Here is a 13,601-nt window from a genome sequence, read left to right as displayed (position 1 = left end):
TCTCTCTTTCAGAAGACAACTCCAAATAAACTCTCCTCGGATTCTCTAAGCCATAATTCCCTTTGGTCCACCCTTGCTTTTATTTTTCTTCCCTTTTCAAATAGGAGAACATTTGAGACTGACTCAGTCTACCTCCAGCATTATAAATGTGCCTCCCCAGCTTACATTCTCACCTGCCTCAACGGTAAAGATTTCCTTGTTTTGTGCACATGCGGCTGAGCACATTAAGTCCACCCAGTCTAGCCTGGCACTCAGAGCCCAATGGAGGCATTTCTTCTAAAGGGAACATGAAGCTGAACATGGAGGAACAGTTGGATGCCAATGAAATCTTGAAAAACAGTGACAACAGTGACTCTGGCTTTCAACAGCCTTTTCATCTTCTTTTGAGCTCACCATTCATTTCATTACTCCTCTTGTTTTAGACACACTTGTGGTCTGCAATGCGCCCTGGGCCATCTTTTGGCTTTACTGCCAGCTTGGCTTATGTTTTCCCTTCAACTTCAAGTAGGGAAGAAGACTCGCTCATCTTTCAAGTTTCAGCTTGGAGGTTGGGCCTTCAATGTAATCTAGTAATCCAGCCAAAAGTTCTTAGTCATTTCTCTACACTTGTAAGCCTCTTACTCCCTTGTTGCCCATGTGACTTGCATAGCTTGCTGCTCTGCACTGTAGATATCCACTTGGGGGTCTTATGCAGCCAATGGCCTATAAGCTATTTAAAGGCAGAGTCTATATATGTTGAACAATTTGTGTCTACTAGAGTGTGTAGCACATAACTTTGACCATGATGTGCTCATAGTAAATTTGCCTACTGAATCAAAGGTTAAAAATAGAAGGCGTTAGAGAGTCATAAAATAGACTCCTGGATTAATTTGAATATGAGTATGCATATAAAGTTATCATCCATGATTTCAATATAAAGCAAAACCTTTCAAAACAACACGAAAAAGACAAACATTCTAATAGATAATTTGTAAATGAAGTGAATGTTTTTTTTCACAAGCTTGTTAGAAACTTATGTTTTTTGTTTTGTGGAATGTTTATTGACTGTCAATAGCCATCAGGGAAATATGGATGGACATAATAACAAGAAATCACCTTTTAGAAGTAGAGTCATGAATGTAGAGAACAAAGTTAGGGTTACCAGGAGTTAAGGGGGGGTAGGGATAAATTGGGAGATTGAGATTGACATATACACACTAGTGTATATAAAATATTAATAGATAACTAATAAGAAACTGCTGTGTAAGCACAGGGAACTGTACTCAATACTCTATAATAGCCTGTATGGGAAAAGAATGTAAAAAAAGATAAATGCATTTGTCCAAAAAGAGATTCATTTTGCTATACACCTGAAACTAACACAACATTGTAAATCAACTGTACTCCAATATAAAATAAAATAAACACAGAGAAGTCACACACACACACAGAGAAACTACTTTTTGGCCTCCTGAAGTGGCAAAGGTCTTTTAAAAATGTATAATACCAACTGTTGGGAAGGGTTCCACATGGTGCCTTGTATGCTGCTGGGAAAATGTAAGGGGAGAAAACCTTTGTGAATGGCAGTTTGCGTCAAGAGACTTAAAATGTGCATATTCTACAACTACTTGGGAAACACTGTTTGACAGTATCTACTGAAGCTGAACATATGCCATCTTTACGACCTAGTAATTCCACTCCTAGGTACATATCCAACAGAAATGTGTACATATGTTCACCAAAAGACATGTACTAGAATGTTCATAACAGTACTATTCATAATAGCCTTAAATTGAAAAGAACTCAAATGCCCATCAACAGTAGAATGGATAATGAATTTGGCATATGCACACAATGGAATACCATCCAGCAAATGAGAATGAAGAAATGATTGGTACACCCAACGGCGTGGATGAATTCCACTAACGACATACTTTTGAGTGAAAGGAGCCAGATAAAAAGAGCACATACTGTACAAATGATTCTATTTGTAACAAGTTGAAAAACTGGTAAAATTCATTTGTTGTGTTAAAGGTCAGTATCATGCGTGCTAAGTGACTTCAGTCGTGTCTGACTCTTTGCAGTCCTATGGACTGTACCAGGTTCCTCTGTCCATGGGATTTCCCAGGCAAGAATACTGGAGTGGATTGCCATATTCTCCTCCAGGGGATCTTCCTGACCCAGGGATCAAACTGGGGTCTCCTGCATCTCCTGCATTAGCAGGTGGGTTCTTTACCACTAGCGCCACCTGGGAAGCCCAAAGGTCAGTGTAGCTGTTACCTTTATGGCATTTAGGAACTGGGAGGGTGACTTCTGGGAGGCTGGTAATATTTTTGACCTGAGTATTAATTCCATGGATATGTTCACTCGATTAAAAACTCATCAACTGTTAACATTTATGATTCGTGAACTTTCGGGGATGGATGGCATTCTTTAATAAAAATTATTTAAAGTCTGTATGCTCTTTCAACTAGTAATTTCACAACTAGCGTTTTATCCTGGTGAAATAATTATGGATGTTCCACCACTCCACCCTACCTCCCCCACCCCCTGCAAATTTATATGCAAGACTTTTCATTCAAAATGTTACTTTTAACGGTGAAAAATTTGAAAGTTATCGAAGTGTCAGATGGTAGTGGAGTGGTCAAATATATTATGATAGGATATTTACAACCCTGAAAAGTCATGTTTATGAGGAATATATAATAACATGGGAACATACGATTCAAGTAAAATGAAAAAAGCAGGATGCTAAACTGTATACAGTGAATTACCATAAGTTCATTAAGAAATATATCCATAGTCAATGCCCACACTGCTTACTTTGGAGTGATAGATTTTTTTAGGTGCTCTTGTTTTCTTCTTTATACTTTAATTCATATTCTAAATTATAAGCAATGATTACATTATTACTTTATAATCATAAAATGTATTTAAGAATTCTATAAATGCATCATCCAAAGAGAATTCTGCCATCTTCAGTCCATGCTTTTTCAAAGCCTATGAAAGCAGAAAAGTCAAATAGGCAAACTCTATTCTCTTTACCTTGTCATTCAAACCACTTCTCTAGGACTACTGACTCCAGTATAAGTATCTGAAACCCATGCAAAACCTTACAAATCCTAGAGGGAATTAAAGAAATGAATGACTTAAGCTCATTTCTTAACAGCAAATGTGGACTGGTGGTACAATACAGAAACTGCAGGAGACAGGAAGTCATACGAGAGGAATATGGTAATTTTCCCTTTCCCAAGCTTGTAGTGAAGTTAGCTGTGTGAGCTGCCTGTGTTCTCTTTTGTCCTTGAAGCTCCACATTTGGATTGTGATAGTGGAGGATAAACCCTGGGCAATTTTTCTGTTTGTGATACTGGATGATAAACAACCTCGTACCTGCACTGGGGGAGAAGGCCTGGTTTGGATTACATCATTGAAGTCAGAGGCAAAGGAGGGTGGTTTTTCTTGGACTCGGGTACCAAGACTTTATCAACTGAAGCAAAAAGTTCTGAATGAAGTAAGTCATACAGGGAAAGACAAATATGATATCACATATATGTGGAATCTAAAAAAAATAGTGCAAATGAACTTATTTACAAAATACAAATAGAGTCACAGATGTAGAAAACAGTCTTATGGTTACCAGCGGGGAAAGGAGAGAGGGGTAAATTGGGATTGACATGTACACACTACTATATATAAAATAGATAATTAATAAGGACCTACTGTATAGCACAGGGGACAATATTCAGCACTCTGTAATGACCTATATGGGAAAAGAATCTAAAAAAGAGTGGATATATGTGTACATATAACTGATTGGCTTTCTATACCCTGAAACTAACACAATATTGTAAATCAACTATACTTCAATAAAATTCTATTTGTTAACTGTGATAAACACAGTCCATCTTAGATATTTTATAGCTCACAAGGCATCTTTAAACCCAGTGTACGGAAATGTATCATAATTTGCAAGGCAGTGCACCATACCTAACAGTTTGTTGTATGGTCAACGGGACACTATAGTTAATGATTTGCAAAATGTCCAGAATGTTTGTCTAGGTCACAGGTCCCTTTGCTGAATGGAAGGTCTCAGCCAAAAGTGTCATAAAATGTGAAAACTATTCCTGTTCCAGTGCCCAACATCTATGATTTTGTTCATTGTAAACATTATAATATTAAATGTAATGTGAAAGACAGCTATACGAGGTGGTGCCTCAAGAATTCAGTAAGTAGGTAAAATCTAAACCATATCGTATATGGGATGGCTAGCTTAGTGTATGAAAGAAGAAACTGGAGAATTGTCTGGAGGAAATAAAGGCCCTTCCATTTGGCATCAGTCTGCCTGCAAATTATATAAACCCACTGTGGCAGGAATACAAAAATTATTGAGGCCTGATATCATCAAATCATATACCATTCCACTACCTGCTGTGATGATCTATGAAGATAGAGACAGTATAGGTTGTGTGGCCACTGTATTCCTCATGTGCACACAGTTGACATGCAGTTTGTGCTTATATTAGTTTTCTATAGCTGCTATTACAAATTATCATACACTTGGTATCTTAAAACTACAGAAATTCATTCTCTGACAGTTCTGAAAGCCAGCAATCTGAAATTGGTATTACTGGGATGAAATCAAGGTCTTTATCAAATCAGGACTTCATTCCCTTCAGGGAGCATCCATTTCTTGTCTCTTGTGGCTCCTGGTAGCTGCCTGCATTCCTTGGCTCTTGCTTACATCACTCAAACCTTAAAGGCCACCATCTTCAAATCTTTCTCTACTCCATCCTCACATGGCCTCCTCTGTGAATGTGCAGTCAAATTTCTCTCCTTGTGATTGCATTTAGAGCCCACTTGGATAAATCCAGGATAATCTTGCCATCTCAAAATGCAAATACCCTTTTCCCAAATAAAGTAACATTTACACATTTCAGTGATTAAGACGGGTTATTTTTGAGTGTTGTTATTCAGCTTACTACAGTGTTTAATACATATTTGTTGAATGGCTGTTGGTTCTACCAATATTGAAGGGTTTTTTCAATCCATCTAGAAGTTTTATTTCTCATTGCAAATGAACAAATTTGCACTCTGAATTTACATGTCAATCCCTAACGAGCTTTGTTAATTGGAGGCAGCATCCAGCACAAAACCATCTTGAAGACATCAAGAAGGCTGAGTTTGCTGGGGAACACTCCAGGACAGTGGAGATTTCTAAAGTGACTTGCAAGCACCAGCCACATTTTTTTAAAGAAAAGATTTCCCAGACAGAAAGTTCTACAGTTTCATTTTGAAAAAGAGTTAAAATAAGCCATTTGATAAAATGCTTTAGAGAAACTTTGCTGCTGGCTCAGCCTTGCTTAAAAAATAATTAGAAATGGATTTAAAAAACTCACAGCAAAATAAAAATACACGTAAGTTCTTTTTCTTTCTTCTTTCTGTAGGTTGGTGTGGTTAAACTTCCGGTTCAAACACTGCCCTTTGTATGTGAAAGGAAGCTGCAGGGGTGTGTAACATTGCTAGACTCCATGTCTTTCCTCTTTCAAACATGAAAAAGGTGACTGGGCAATTCCACCCCAGCAAGCCTCCCTTTTCGTCCCTTTCTCACCTTTCGTTTTCTCTGATGCTGGTGGGGATGATACCATTCACCAATCTAGGCTTTGCTTCCTCAGCTAATGAGCCCACTGGTTGAGTGACTCCCAGTTGGCTCAGACGGTAAAGAATCCGCCTGCCATGCAGGAGACCTAGGTTTGATCCCTGAGTCAGGAAGATCTCCTGGAAGAGGAAATGGCTACCCATTCCAGTATTCTTGCCTGGAAAATCCCATGGACAGAGAAGCCTGGCAGACTACAGTCCACGGAGTCACAAAGAGTTGGACACAACTGAGTGACTAACATTTTTACTTTTCACTTTCACCACTAATAACCTTGGATTTTATTGAAGGACTTTCTTTGAGGGCTCAGAAACACTTGCACAAATATACATATTAACTTCTCTATAATCCTTCAAAATGGCAGAGACCATGAGCATTTATAAAAGACAGAGATGATGCTGGCCCTGCCCTCAAGTTGACTTAAGTATATTATGTCTGTGTCTGGCGTTCTGTCAACCATGATTCTCTATTAATCAGCAGATGTGAACATCAGAGTAAGCTGAGATAAAAATCCATGTTATTCATGTAACCCTAAGTCACTTAAGCATCCTGAAGGGTTTTTAGAATTATCTGAGAAAGAAATTTTATCAATCATGGCTTTAACAGTATGGATTTATAATAATCATAATCCTTGATTTTTAACCCCCAAATGCTACATCCTATTACTTGATTAATGAGAATACTAAAGAACTTTGGACCTTTAAAAAACATTCAGATTCCCAAATCTTGCCCCAGATAAACTGATTCAGGATCTCTTGGGTGGGACCAAGGAATAGCTGTCTCTCTATCCATCTCTATTTCTATATCTCTCCATATATAGTATACTTGTGTATATGTGTGTGTGTGTGTGTGTGTGCACTCAGTCATTCAGTTGTGTCTGACTCTTTGTGACCCCATGGGCTGTAGCCCACCAGGCTCCTCTGTTCATGGGATTTCCCAGGCAAGAATACTGGAGTGGGTTGTCATTTCCTCCTCCAGGGGATCTTTCCGATCCAAGGATTGAACCCATATCTCCTGCATTGGTAGGCAAATTCTTTACCACTGTGCTATATGGGAAGCCCTAACACTTAAAAAAAACCCAACTTATTATTATGTAATTTTTAAACATATACAAAAGTAAAAAAAGAGTATTTTCCATCCAACTTCAACATTTATCAACACCTGTTGTTTTACTTTCAACTATTCTCTGCCACCACTGACCTTTTGTTTACTGGAGTATTTCAAAAGCAAAAACCAGACTTCAGATAATTGATTAAAAAAATATACCAGTATCTCATGTCTTAAGAAAATGACCAAAATATTATTATCACACCCACAAAGTTAATAGTAATTCTTTATTATCTGATGTTTGAGTGAATGAAAGTTACTCAGTCATGTCCAACTCTTTGCTACCCCATGCATATACAGTCCATAGACTTTTCCAGGCCAGAATACTGGAGTTGGTAGCCGTTCCCTTCTCCAAGGGATCTTCCTGACCCAGTGATCGAACCCAGGTCGCCTGCACTTCAGGGGGATTTTTTACCAGCTGAGCCACAGGGAAGCCCTCATCTGATGTTTAGTCTGTGTTTAATTTCCCCTAGTAGTCTCATGTAGTAGATAAAATCAGAATACAAACAAAGTTCACACATTGTATTTGGTTGTTTTGTTTCTGAAGTCTCTTCTATGATAGTTCTTCCTCCATTTATTAGCATACTACATACTAATACTTTTCTCCATCTAGCTGTATGTAGAGATAGTCTTATTCCTTTTTAAAGTTGCATGGGATTCCATTAGGTAGATATACCATATTTTATTCAATCCTTCTCTTGGTGATGGATATTTATTTGTGTTGTGTCTAGGCATTAGCTATTACAAAAAGTATATTTTTGACAGTGTATTTTTGGTATAGATTCTTAGAGATGACATTGCTGAGTCAATGATTGTATATTTATTTTTGCTCTATCATCAGGAGATTCTGGTACTTTGATAATACATTTTACCTTTATCTCAACTTTCATGGTGTTTTATGGGGAGTGATGCCAGTTACTACCTTGCTGCTTTGCTTGTCACCCATTTTCCTTTTGGGCCCTGCGACTATCATGCATTGGAATAGATGACTAGCTTCAAAGTCTTGAGGTCTTTGTTCCTCATGGTTACCAGGTTCTGAAGACCGTATACAGCCAAAAAGCCAACTCATGTATAATGCAGTTTTTTGGTATTATTAAACTCTGCATGTTACCCATTTAGTTAGAAAATCTCTACATACTTTGTGCCTATAAATTAGTGTTTATATTTCAAAATCCATAAACAGCAGCCCTGTGGGACCCCTATTTGTCACTACCCTTACTCCAATGTTATCACAATTAAGATAATTGCTCCAGGAAATTTGCAAGAACAACAGTTATTCTGTCTCACATTTCTTGATTGAAATTAAATGACTCAGTAAATTTAGGGGGAAAAAAGAAGAAACCCTACTATATATTTTACGAATTAGGTTCATTATTGATAGCAAAACACACTGAAGCTGAAAATGGGGTCTAGGAGAACTTGAGATTTAAGAAAATAAGAATACAAGAAGAAAAACAACACCTATTAAAATATTTAAAACAAAAGGATGAAGTTATTATGGATAAACGATAGTCAAAACATTCAAGAACAGTAATATGCATATTAAAATCTCCATGCTAATTTAGCTAAGCTATACCTGTATTTTTTCTGAGACTGAACTAGACTGGACAGATTCATAGTAAATGGGCTAAATAGGCAACAGGCAGGCGAGGGAACCTTGGCATGAACCAGCAGTGGGTCTCTCTGCCCCTTGATTGCAAAGCATTTGTCGTGATTCCTTCCAACCAAATGCTGGTGACTTGGGCATATGGGTGAAAAAATTGTGTTGTACATTGAATTTAGCCAGAAAATGATATATTGTTTCCTTTCCACTCTCATACTTCTCAGAAGTCACATTGAAAGTTTTGTTAGAAACTGAAGATGTACCATTAACAATTTGCAAGCCAAATATGCTTTTTAAGGTCAGACAGACCAGAGTTTAACCTCAACTTCTTAGTGGCTATGTGACTCTATGCATGATTCTGAGCTCCATTTCCTTATTTTAAAATTGAAGATAATGATGCCTGTCTGTGGTGTCAGGCTTAAAATTAAGGCTCTGTATTACATACTACCTTGACATCAGATAAAATTGTGAGGGCTTTGAAAGGACTAACCACAAATTCCCTCCCAACTCTGTTCTGGTGAATAAGGTCCCCTAGGCAAGCAACCCTCTTTATCATAGGGACCAAGTTCCTGCCTGTCCATGATTAGTGGGTTCCAGTTCTCTGCCAAGCCATGGAATTACACAATTGTGGGATTACACAATTGTAGTGTGGGAACCAGGGGCCATCCCACCATCTTGACACTACAAAGCCTGCCTCCTGCAGCACATAATGGTTCACTCTGCTCCCAAGTGTATCCCTCATGTGGGCCTGCATAGTGTGGTGTCTTCTTCTTGGGGGGGTCTAAATACATGTGACTAGCAAACTGCTGTTAATTTCATCTGTCCAGTATTTGGTACTGTGTGATCAATCATCCCATTACCCTAGGATGGGACTTTCTCCCTCACTAATGGGATAAACAGGAGGCTATTTAAACAATATCTTATGGAGTTATTGTGAGGAATAAATGGAACTAAGTGAAATGCAAGAGTTTGTGCCCTCAAGGCATTCAAAGTATAGTGGAAGAGAGATATCACATAGCACTGTAATCCTTGACTTACTTGTGGAAGTTGAAAGTGTAGCGATAAACTGAGGGTTTTCTGTGAACCAAAGAAAGGCATGCAGTTTAGTAAACTTTATCATTTCATCTATAAAATGGAGATAATAATATATCTACCTCATAAGGCTGTTTTGAGGATTTAAATAAACAATGCATAAATCCCTTATTCCCATTTCTGGCCTACAGTCAGGGCTTAATAAATTGTAGATTGAGTTGAATTAGAAGGACAAATGGATCTTATTAGGTGAAAAAAGTATTTTACAAATGGAAAAGCCCCCAGTTTATTTCCAGGATTGCCATTCTTGTTTTTTTTTTCTTCAATAATATCTTATCAAGGAGAAAACAGCCAATTAAGATGAACAGAACAATGTCACAGGCAGTGTCATACAGTAACTGCTAATACCACTGGCACAGAAATCCCCAAAGAATCCTATAAAAACTCATGGAAGTCAACCATTTTGCCAGCCCTGGCATGTTTCTTAGGCAGCTAGAACTGGTTGATTCCATAAATCTCGTTTGCTTAGCTTTTTCTTTCCTTTTCTACTTTTGCTTTTTAAAAAGACTTACAGTAGACATTGCATAATTTTTTTAATAACTGAAAATACAGGCAGTGTTCAGGGTCCAGTGCAGTAAATATCACCACTGTCTTGTAATGCCTTCTCAAAAATGACCATTATGCAGTGGATTTTGTAATAGAGCTTTTTTTTTTTTACTGTGAACAGAGGTTTAATTGAAAATTACCTGCAACCTTTGGCTGTTTATTCCCACTCACCTGAGGAAAAGGCAGTATAGCAGAGTAGAAACTGACCCATTCAAGCATCACTAGGCAGGGTCTTTTGTCTTAGTCTTGCCCTTAGCTAACTGTAGAACCTTAAGTATGTCTCTTAACCTATTCACTTTTTCTCTTCTGTAAAATGAGGTGTTGGGCTAACTCAAAGATCCCTCATAACCTTAATAGGCTAGAAATGGGAGGGTCAGAGTTAGGGGTTTAGAGCCCAACAGACTAGGCTTTGAATTTTGATTTGTCACTCACTAGCTCAGGGACCTAGGTAAGATCTCCTTGGTTACTTTCTTCATGTTTCATAAATATTATTACCCTTATTCTACTAAGGGTTGTTATGAAGTTTAAATAATGTAATCAATCCATTAGTAATTCCTTTGGCTCCACCTTCAAAATAATTCTAGAATCTAACAACATCTCATTATTCCAAAGTCACTATCATTTCTTGCCAGAATTATTCCAGTAGCATCCTACAATAGTCTCTGTATCTTCTTCCATCTTGTCTTCCCCATTTGCAGCAATCTGTTTTCAGTGCAGCAGCCAGATCAATTTTTTAAAATGTGTGAACTCATGCCATTCTTCCGTTTGAAAAATTCTCCAGTGGTTTCCAATCTTACTCAGAGTGAAAACTCAAATCCTTATGGTGGCTAATGAGGCTCCACATGATGAAACTTCCTATCACTTTCTCTCCTGTGACTCTTGGAATAATCTACTCCAGCCACACTGGCCTTCTTTATGTTCCCTAAATACTTTTCTTTCAGATATTCTATAGGGACACTCCTTTATTTCCTTTGAGTATTGTCAAATTTTTTCTCATCAAAGGGGCTTTTCTATCTTCTTCTTCCTCCTTCTTCCCCCCTCTCCTTTCTCTTTCTTTTTCATTTTGTTTACAACTGGATAGTGGAGATGGTGGACCCCAGGACTTCACATATGCAAATCTGTCTATCTTCTTTAAAACAGCATCCTCCAGCCTCCATCCTATCACTCAGTATCAACCTTACCCACTCTTATTTCACTTTACAGGACAGATCATCATTTTTTGTCTTTCACTGACTGGAATATAAGTTTCATAAAGGAAGGGACTTTGTTTTATTCATTGAGGTGGCTTCATCCCTTAGAATAGTACTTGGCACATAGTAGGCACTCAACAATTATTTGTTGATTAAACTATTACTCGGTAAAATTTCAGACACTAGATAAATGTTGTTTCCCAATGCCCCTCTTAGAAATATAACATTGGGAATCTTTTAGTCATATTCTTTGATTTAAATACAATGATGGACAGACTCTGATTTCAGCTCTGACATGTAAAGAGCTTAGAAGTCCTCACTCCTCTTTTTATGAGGAAAAAAATCTAGACAAACTGAAAATCAACAACTTTTTTTGGACCCACTAGAGAACTGAGTTTCTGGGGCAAATTACTCTGAAATCTGTATAGAAAGGTGCATCTAGGTAGTTACAACTGAGATCTGCTAACATGGAGCAGAAGCCTCTGGAGATATAGACTAATAGGAACATTTGAATGGTAATTTTTGGTGAATTGCTGAAGGTTGAGTGTGGACTAGCTAGAGAGTAAGAAAATCCCGGGGTTGCAGTCTTAAAGAGCTGCACAATTTTGTGGGATTTACCTACAGAGGCAAACTAGATTCTCCTGGGGAAGATGGGAGAAAGATCCCCTCATGGTTCTGGCAGGGGGAGGAGAAGAGTAATCTTTGTGAAATGATCCCAGGGTCTTCTCCATAACAAAAACTTATAGCTTCGAGGGGAAAAGACATTTCTTGATATTTACCTCAAATGGTGGAAGAGTGTTCCTCCCACTTCAGCCAGGCTCCTCTAGCCCTCCTGTCTTACCTAGGGCAGAAAAGCATGATCAACAAGGGTCAGAGCTTCACTTAGGAAATAGATTGTGAATATTGTAGCCAAGAAGAGAGTAGAGGCAGGGGGAAAATCCATGTCACTGGAGAAATATTTGTGAAAGTTATAACTCTGAGACACAGGACCACTAAAACACTGAGATTTAAGCAAAACATTATAAAATGCTCACTTCCTAAATACTTATGACAACAAGGCTCTAGTGTAGTAAGGGTGAATTATAGCCAAAAGAGCAGCAAGAAATACTTTCTTTGAGGAGTACTTTAGGAAGTATCCTTGTTTTTGTTTTGGAGAAGGAAAAGACACTAGAGGATTTTGAAGTCTTTGGCACTTATAGCTACAGAAACCATTACACAGAGCCCAGTTTCCAGCCAGAATAACAATCATATTTACATTAAAAGCCTCTTTGCCTCAGTACTTATTACTGGGTGGCATAGTGGTAAAGAATTCACCTGCCAATGCAGCAGACCCAAGAGACCTGGGTTCTATCCCTGGGTTGGGACAATCCCCTGGAGAAGGAAAAGGCAACTTGCTCCAATATTCTTGCCTAGAAGATCCCATGGACAGAGGAACCTGGTGGGCTACAGTCCATGGGGTTGCAAAGAGTCGGACATGACTGAGCGCACACACACACACACACATATGTCTGGTTTTCAACAATAGATTACAAGGCATGCCTGGATGCCAGATAAAAAAGAGTCTGAAGAGATAAAGCAATCATAAGAACCAGACTCAGATATGATACAGATGTTTTATTTATTAGACAATCTAAAATGACAGTGATTAATATTTAAGGGCTGTTGACTATAAAATTTCACAACCTAGTAGTTGTGAGTTATGTTTTATTCAGGGTTTTATTGAGGACTATAGCCTGGGAGGTAGCTTCTCAGATAGCTCTGAGAAAACTATTCCACAGAGGTAAGGGAGCAACAGGGTATGTAGGAGTTTTTGTTGAAGAAACAAAACAAAACATGAAGTGAAACATCAAAAGATTTCTGCTAATCACAAAAATCAGACATCTCAAATTAATGATTTTAGTTCTTTTCTATGCATGGGAAGATGCAAGAGTCTGGGTTCATTGAAATTTTTCCTTTTCTAAGTATCTGAACTATCTAGGGCCAGTATCTAGTTTTTCTCTATCCTGAATTCCCCTCAGGGTGCATTGTGGGAGGTGTCTGCAGTGGCTGATGGCTTGATGGCAGGCAACAGTCATTGTTTACTGAAATGGCAGACAATATTTCTTTTTGTCCACAGGGCTCCAATAGAAAAAGTAGACAATATGCAAGAACAGATGGGTAATGTTAAGTACAGACACTGAAACTCTAGAAAGAATCAAAAGGAAATGCTACTGATGGACTCATCTATAGATTTGACTTGACAGAGGAAAGATTCAATGAGCTTGAAAATAGGTTAATAAAACCTTTTCAAACTCAAGTGCAAAGAGAGTAAACAGTGGGGAAAAAAACAGAAAAGAGCATCTAAGAACTGTGGGACAATTTCAAACGGTGTAACATACATGTAAATGGAATATTACTAATAGAAAAGAGAGAATGGAGCAGAAAAACAATT

The sequence above is a fragment of the Cervus elaphus genome, chromosome X (assembly GCF_910594005.1).
Source record: "Cervus elaphus chromosome X, mCerEla1.1, whole genome shotgun sequence".
In the NCBI taxonomy this organism is placed as follows: Eukaryota; Metazoa; Chordata; class Mammalia; order Artiodactyla; family Cervidae; genus Cervus; species Cervus elaphus.
This window is presented reverse-complemented; position numbering follows the sequence as displayed.